Source organism: Equus caballus, chromosome 13 (assembly GCF_041296265.1).
Source record: "Equus caballus isolate H_3958 breed thoroughbred chromosome 13, TB-T2T, whole genome shotgun sequence".
Classification (NCBI taxonomy): domain Eukaryota; kingdom Metazoa; phylum Chordata; class Mammalia; order Perissodactyla; family Equidae; genus Equus; species Equus caballus.
In genome coordinates, this window is record NC_091696.1 from 4,702,733 (window position 1) to 4,709,657 (window position 6,925).

The window sequence follows — 6,925 nt, forward strand, 5'->3', positions numbered from 1 at the left end:
CTTGAGTTTGAAGTCTCTGCTTCCTGCCAAGTCAGTGAGCTGGCATGAGCTGCTGACTTGTTTCCATAGCCCAACTCTGGAGATGCCATAGAAGTAAGAGCCACTCACGGCTCCAGGGAGCTGAAGTGAAGGGGAACCCACGGGGAAGACGGAGAGGTGGCGCTTTTGTCGGGGAGGTCTTAGCACCCAGAGGCAGTGGACAGGCCGGTGCTGAAGAAAACTCAGATTGTAACTCTTTTCTACGCTGTACTTTACTCTCCACCACAGTGGCCCCAGCATGTTATTGCCCACCACGGTGCCTTCATGAGACAGGAATGCAGGCGCATCAGCTGGGCCCTGCAGGGGCGCTTTGGGTCCCATGCGAGCAGACCCTTGGTCCAGCTGAGATGAGGGGTGGACACAACAGACACAGGTAGTGTCAGCCTGGAGCATCCTGTCCTCACGCCAAAGCCAGGTCACTACAGGAAGTGGCGCGTTTTCCTGGTTGGAGGAGGTACTTCTGGTGATGAGGTAAAGGGCCCAGAGGGAGAGTGATGCGTCAGGAAGGGGGTTGGTCCCAGCTGGGGCAGGCTTGCTCTTCTGTAACACATACTTGTACATACCACCACCACCCCCCCCTCCCCCCCCAGGGATTATACCTTCTCCCTGCTGCACATGTCAGCCAAGATTTGTGGATACCTGTGAAAATTAATTCTGGGAAAAGCAGTCAGACAGATGAGTTTACTAAGAGCACACTGTACCATCTACACAACTGGCAAGCTTAAAGGGATGTGGAAACCCAGATGTCAAAATTTTCTTAATAGACATCCTTGCTGAAAAGTATATGGGTGATAGGAAGCAGGAACAGAGAGGTACCCAAAAAAATGGGGGAGGGGGACTGAGCATGAATAATTGTCATGAAGCAAATAATTCAGTAGGTGACATTAATAACAGAATTGGTACAGCCAAAAAACAAATTAGCGGACTGTGTGTTAATGGCAAATAATTCTCTCTGAACTCCAGAAAGAATAAAGAAATGCAATGTGAAAAATAAATAATTCAGATGGAAAAGAGAGTAGAGAAGCTAATAGCCATATACTGAGATTCCCAAAGAAAAAGAGACTAGATGGGAAGAAAATATATAAATTAAAAGTTTTAACTTAGAAAGAATGAAATTGAAAGGAGCGTCCTTGATGTCAAACGGAAAGATAGAGAAAATCTCATCAGTCTATAAAGAAAAATTTGTTTAACCTTAAGCAAGACCAAGAACTATTGAGTACATGAGGATATCTAGTAAAGTAGTAAGAAAAGGGCAGTACCTTAAAAGAAAGGATGTGACAGTTGGCATCTGAAATCATTAGTAATGAGAAAATGCAAGTTAGAACAACAAAATACCCCTTTACACTCATCAGAATGGCAAAAGTCACAGCGATGTTGGAGCCAGCCCCGTGGCCCAGTGGTTAAGTTCGGTGCATTCCACTTCAGTGGCCCAAGTTCACAGATTTGGATCCCAGGTGTAGACCTACACAGCTGTCAGCCATGCCATGGCGGCAACCCACATATAAAGTAGAGGAAGACTGGCACAGATGTTAGCTCAAGGCTAATCTTCCTCAAGCAAAAAGAGAGGAAGATTGGGAACAGATGTTAGCTCAGGGTGAATCTTCCTCAGGAAAAGAAAAGTCACAGTGATGTATAATAAATATTGATAAGGACGTGAATGGTAATGTGGATACTGTAGAAGTGTGAAATGATAGAGCCATTCTGGGAAACTGACCTGGAAATACCTTTGGAAATTAATCATGTGTATGTGGTACCCTCATCTGCTTATATATCCCAGAGAGATTCTATACACAGGACGTGTACATGGAATTGCATCACAGCTTCTGAGATTTCCCAGGTGAATGTCACTAGAAGAGGTAAGTAAAATGTGGATCAAGCAATGAATTGCTGTCCAGCAGTTAGAAGTACATGCTATGTCTGCATGTAGCACATTTGATAAAATCTTTTAGATACGAATGAGAGAAAATGGATAGAATGAGATTTCATGTAACTAAGCAATATCTGAGTTAATTAAAATCACACACACACACCCCTACGTAGATTATGATCATATGTGCTTAAGGCTGTTAGTTTACTAATGTGAATGCCTCTGGGGGAAGGGAATGGATTAGGGGTTTGCTATGAAGAGAAAAATCAGGTAAGTAAGAACAGGGTCCCTGCAGAAACCAATGTTGATAATAAATATGGTTTAAACTGAGTAGTATGATTAACACTGTACCCCAGACTTCCAGAACCGTTAACACACAGAAAAATTAAAGGCCCAGAGAAATTAAAATCCTCAATAATGTTTTGTTCTGGTCAGTTTTATGGCTCAGATGCCTAAATGATGCCTGGGCCTTTTTTGGCAGCTTCAACCCAAACCACCTTTCAGGAAATGGTCATAGCTGCTCCATCTGGTGGTCACTGTCCTTCCTCTGATGAAAGGGCTACCCCCCCTGCCCCCACCAGGAGTATCTGCCTCCAGTCCCAGAACTCGGTGTGACACCCTGGGCTGCCACCTGTCCCACACTGTTACCCTTTATTCCCGTAGGAGATTCCCCTCCCCTCCAGCGTCAGGTGGGCACGTCGCTGGAGAGGGAACGTCCCACCTTTGCTTTCACCTCGGCGTGGCCAGGTGACGAAGTTTTGCTCCATGGGGTGTGAGGGGAAATAATGTGTCACCCTCTGAATCACATCCTTAAAAGAGGACTTTGTGTTTTTTGCTGCCTCCTTCTCCCTTCCCTTGGGCTGTGACAGAGCGGTGAGCTGGTGAGCTAGCTTCCACCCTAGAACAAGGACGACACTTACAGGCAGGGGTCAGCAGACTTGTCCTGAGAAGGGCCAGATGGGGATACTTGAGGCCTGTGGGCCATACGGCCTCTGGGACAAACACTCAGCTCAGCCACCGTAGCATGAAAGCACCTCATCGCATGCGGAACTGAGCCTGGCCACGTTCCAATAAACTTACGCAAGGATGCTGAAATTTAAATTTCGTGTAATTTTCACATGCCATGAAATATTATTCTTTTGATTAAAAAAAAAAAACAAAAACACTTGGGGCCGGTCCCGTGGCCTAGTGATTAAGTTCACGGTGTTCCACTTCAGCAGCTCAGGTTTGGTTCCCGGGCGGGGACCTAAACCACATGTTGACAACCATGCTGTGGTGGCAACTCACATACAAAATAGAGGAAGGTTGGCATGGATGTTAGCTCAGGGCTAATCTTCCTCAAGCAAAAAGAGGAAGAATGGCAACAGATGTTAGCTCAGGGCAAATCTTCCTCAGGAAAAAAAAAAAAAAAACCACAGTGTAAAACCATTCTTAGCTTGTAGGCTATACAAAGAGGCAGTGGGCCGAATTTGGCCTGTGAACCATATTTTGCTGACTCTTGCTTTCAGGGATGGAAAAGCAACAAGATAAAGGAAACTCTTTGGATAGCACCATGGAACAGCGCTGCCCTGCCTCCCTGGACCACCTGTTTAGAATTGTACATGAGCTATCAACCTTCTCTCTCGGTTCAGCCCCTTTACTTGGCAGCCAATCCAACACTGGTAGAGAATTACCTGGAAAAAATGAACTGCAGCCATTTCTTGTAAAATGCAACACAGGCATTCCTCCAAAACCTAGGAGCGTACAGATGGCTAAGGGAAAGAGTAAATCTTAGGAAGAAAGAGTTAAGGTGAACCCACTCAGAATCTTTGTGATGTCATACCAAGAGTATTAGCAGAATCAGTAGCAATCCTAATAAAAAATACTAGCACCATTTAAAACAATAAATTCCTAATAAAATATGCAGTATTTTTATATTTAGGAAAATGTGTCCCCAGATCTTGGTTTCTAAATATTATTCCTCTCTAAATGGAACCAGAGCTCTGTAGAGTAACAGCCTATTCCAAGGCTGACGAGGAAAAGTAAAAAAGCATAGAACATAAATTATTTGTACCAGGAAAGAGGAGGTGCTCAAGGATTGATAGGAAGTGACTCCACCAAAAATGCCCGAGTAGGGAAATGGAGGGCTCTGTGCCCACCGAGTGAAAAACGATCAAGCTGGCAACTCTCACAGAACTCTAGAATCTAGACCAAAATTTGCCACCACAGCGGGAGGCTTGGCGAAAAGGAGGGCACAGCACAGAGAGAGCTGTGACCTGTTTAAAGCGCCCACTTGCTGTCATCTGCGCAGCTCAGATCAGTGGCCGAATGGATGACAGTGTGTGCTCCAGGCACGGGTGGCTGGCCTGGGGAGGATGGCGGACCTTGTTCTCAAGAACTTGTGGCTGTAGGTTTCCCTATTGGGCCGCTATCTGTCAGACTGTCGCAAGGCTTGCCCTGTGCTTCCTTGACTCAGAGAAGTCATGGGCCTGGGGTGGCTTCCCGGATGGCTTGTGCCAAAAGCCTTTAAAGGCACAAGTATTGGCTGCAGCAACCTGGGGCAAGGAATGGCAGTCAGGGTGAGCAGACATACCGAGAAGCCTGGGAAGGAAGAGGGTGAAAAAGATGTGTGTGGGAGTAAAGGATTTTCAGAGCGTCCATGTGTACCAGGGAGTCATGTGTGCCCAGGGTGGGACAGAGGCTCAGAGAAACCCTGAGAAGTCCCTACACTGCCCCCTTGGACTGGCCTCCTGGAAGCTGAAGTGAAGGCAAAGGCAGCCCAGCCACCAGCTCGCTGGGTGTCGAAGGAGCACCCCGCACAGAGCCCGTCTGCAGAGACGGGGAACAGGTTTTTTTCTTTTTCTTTATTCTTTTTTCGGCTCCAGGTGTTTAAGGAAATTCCAGCAAAACACACCTGACCTCTGAGCTAATGGAACAAAGAATTCATTGGCCACACATGCCAGAATATAGACTTACAAAAATAGAAAAGTCAATTAGAAAGCAAACCATGAGAACCCGCAACAAACAACAAACACCGTGGGGCAGGAGGGAGAGTCTGATTTCCAGAGTTGTCACATTATAATGTTTAACATGTCCAGTTTTCAGCAAAAAAGTGTAAAACATCCAAAGAAACAAAGTATGACCCACTCACAGGGAAAAGAAAAGAAGAGAAGCCCTCCGCACGAGCCCCCAGTGTCTGGCTGCCAGGGGTGGCCCCCACCGGCTGGACTGAGGGGCCACTCTCCGTGGGCAGTTACTGGAGACTAAATTAACTGCAAACTGCGAATCTGCAAGGCTTTGGAGGGGAGCCTGGTATGTCCATTCCAAAGGGCACCTCTGAGAACTAATGTGGGGAAAGTCAAGAAAGTTGTGAAAAGCAGAAAAGGGACTTGCTCTTCAATATAGGGGAAAGCATTACAAAGCAAGAGCAATTAAGGCATGATATTATTTAGCACAATTGAAAAATAGTTCAGTAAAACAGGAAAAAACCCCAGCAGAATCAGCGTACTTCCAAGCTATCAGTCAGGACTGAGACCGCCAATAAGAGAAAACCCCGTATACCCACGCCACTGGCAGCTCCAGGGTCAAAACAGACCACGGTCTATGATTATCCACCGTTACAAAAACCCCAGCAAGGACCCCGCAGACTCTCAGTGACCTCTCTCAGATCAAGTGTCCGTCGCAGGAACAACACTGGGCCCAAAGGACGGGAGCAATGGTTGGCCCACCAGGGATGTGCCACCTCTGGGGTCTCAGCTTCTCTTTCTGGAAGGATCAGGGGAAGAGAGCTGAGCAGACAAAAAGCAAAGCCACTCCAAGTGATAAGTGAGTCAGCGATCTGTAGCTAACACTTCTGAATTGCATCATTAAAAAAAATAGACACCTCTGCCTCTTTAAGGTGCCTTATAGCTCCAAGTAACAGAAAATCTCAGCTCCAACAGGCTTAAAACCATATGGGAAATGAACGCCCTCGGTCTCCCTGGTGCAGAGCAGCTTCTGAGCTGGTTAATTCACAGCTCCCTCTGACCACTGCCCACAGCTCTTCCATCTCTCTGCTCGCCATCCTCAGACTACCAGCCCTGAGTCACAAGATGCAACCAACGGTTGTACCCAGACGGACAGTGCCATTCTGCTCGTGACTCTTTATCAGTGGTGACACCTTCCCCAAAAATCACCCAGAGTGCTTCCCTAAACATCCTGCTGGCCAGTGCTTGGTCACGTGCCCAACCCAAAACGATCCCTGGTGGGGGGGGTGAAAAACAGGCCGCATTGAGGCTCTCCAACGAGGGCGAGGAGGAGAGCGGCCTGCCAGCCTGCTGCTAGGAAATGGGGTGAAGTAGGAAGCCTGGGTCAGGGCACAGTATCTGCCACCCTCGTCTGCACACGGTTCCCAGGTTCCTAACACGTGGGCTCTACCGCTGTACCTCTGGGGGCGCCCTCTGAATCCGCCAGGAGTGGGAAAAACGAGGGTATTTTCTATACGCGGCACTATTTTCAGCGTAACGGGCACTGCTGTTTGCAGCTCTCTCTGAACACGAGCGTGTGTTGGTGACAGTGCTGCACTCTGCCTTTCCATACTTCATGATGTGTTTTCAGTAAACCAGCTAAACCCAAGACAGTCTAACACTTTTTTTAAAAAAGGCATTGTTTAGCTCCTTTATTAAGCAGATCAGTAACAATAGGCATCATTATTTATAATATTTGCCAAAAACCAGTAAAGGAATAGATAAGTAGTTGTATTTTTCCAAAACTTTTTAGAAAAATTTTCAGAGTTCTTTTAAGAAAAATATAGTGAACACTCATGTGCCTTCCACTAAGTTCAACACTTGCTAAAATTTTGCTATTTTTGTTTCATCTACTAAGTATGCCTTTTTTCCTGACCCACTCCGAAGTTGCCAGGCATCAAGACAGGTCATCTCTGTATTCAGCATGCATGTCCTAGAAACAGTAACATTCATAACCACAATGATCACGCTAAAGAAAATTAACTCTAATTCCCTAATGTCATCTTGTACCCATTCCACTTTCAAATTCCTCCAA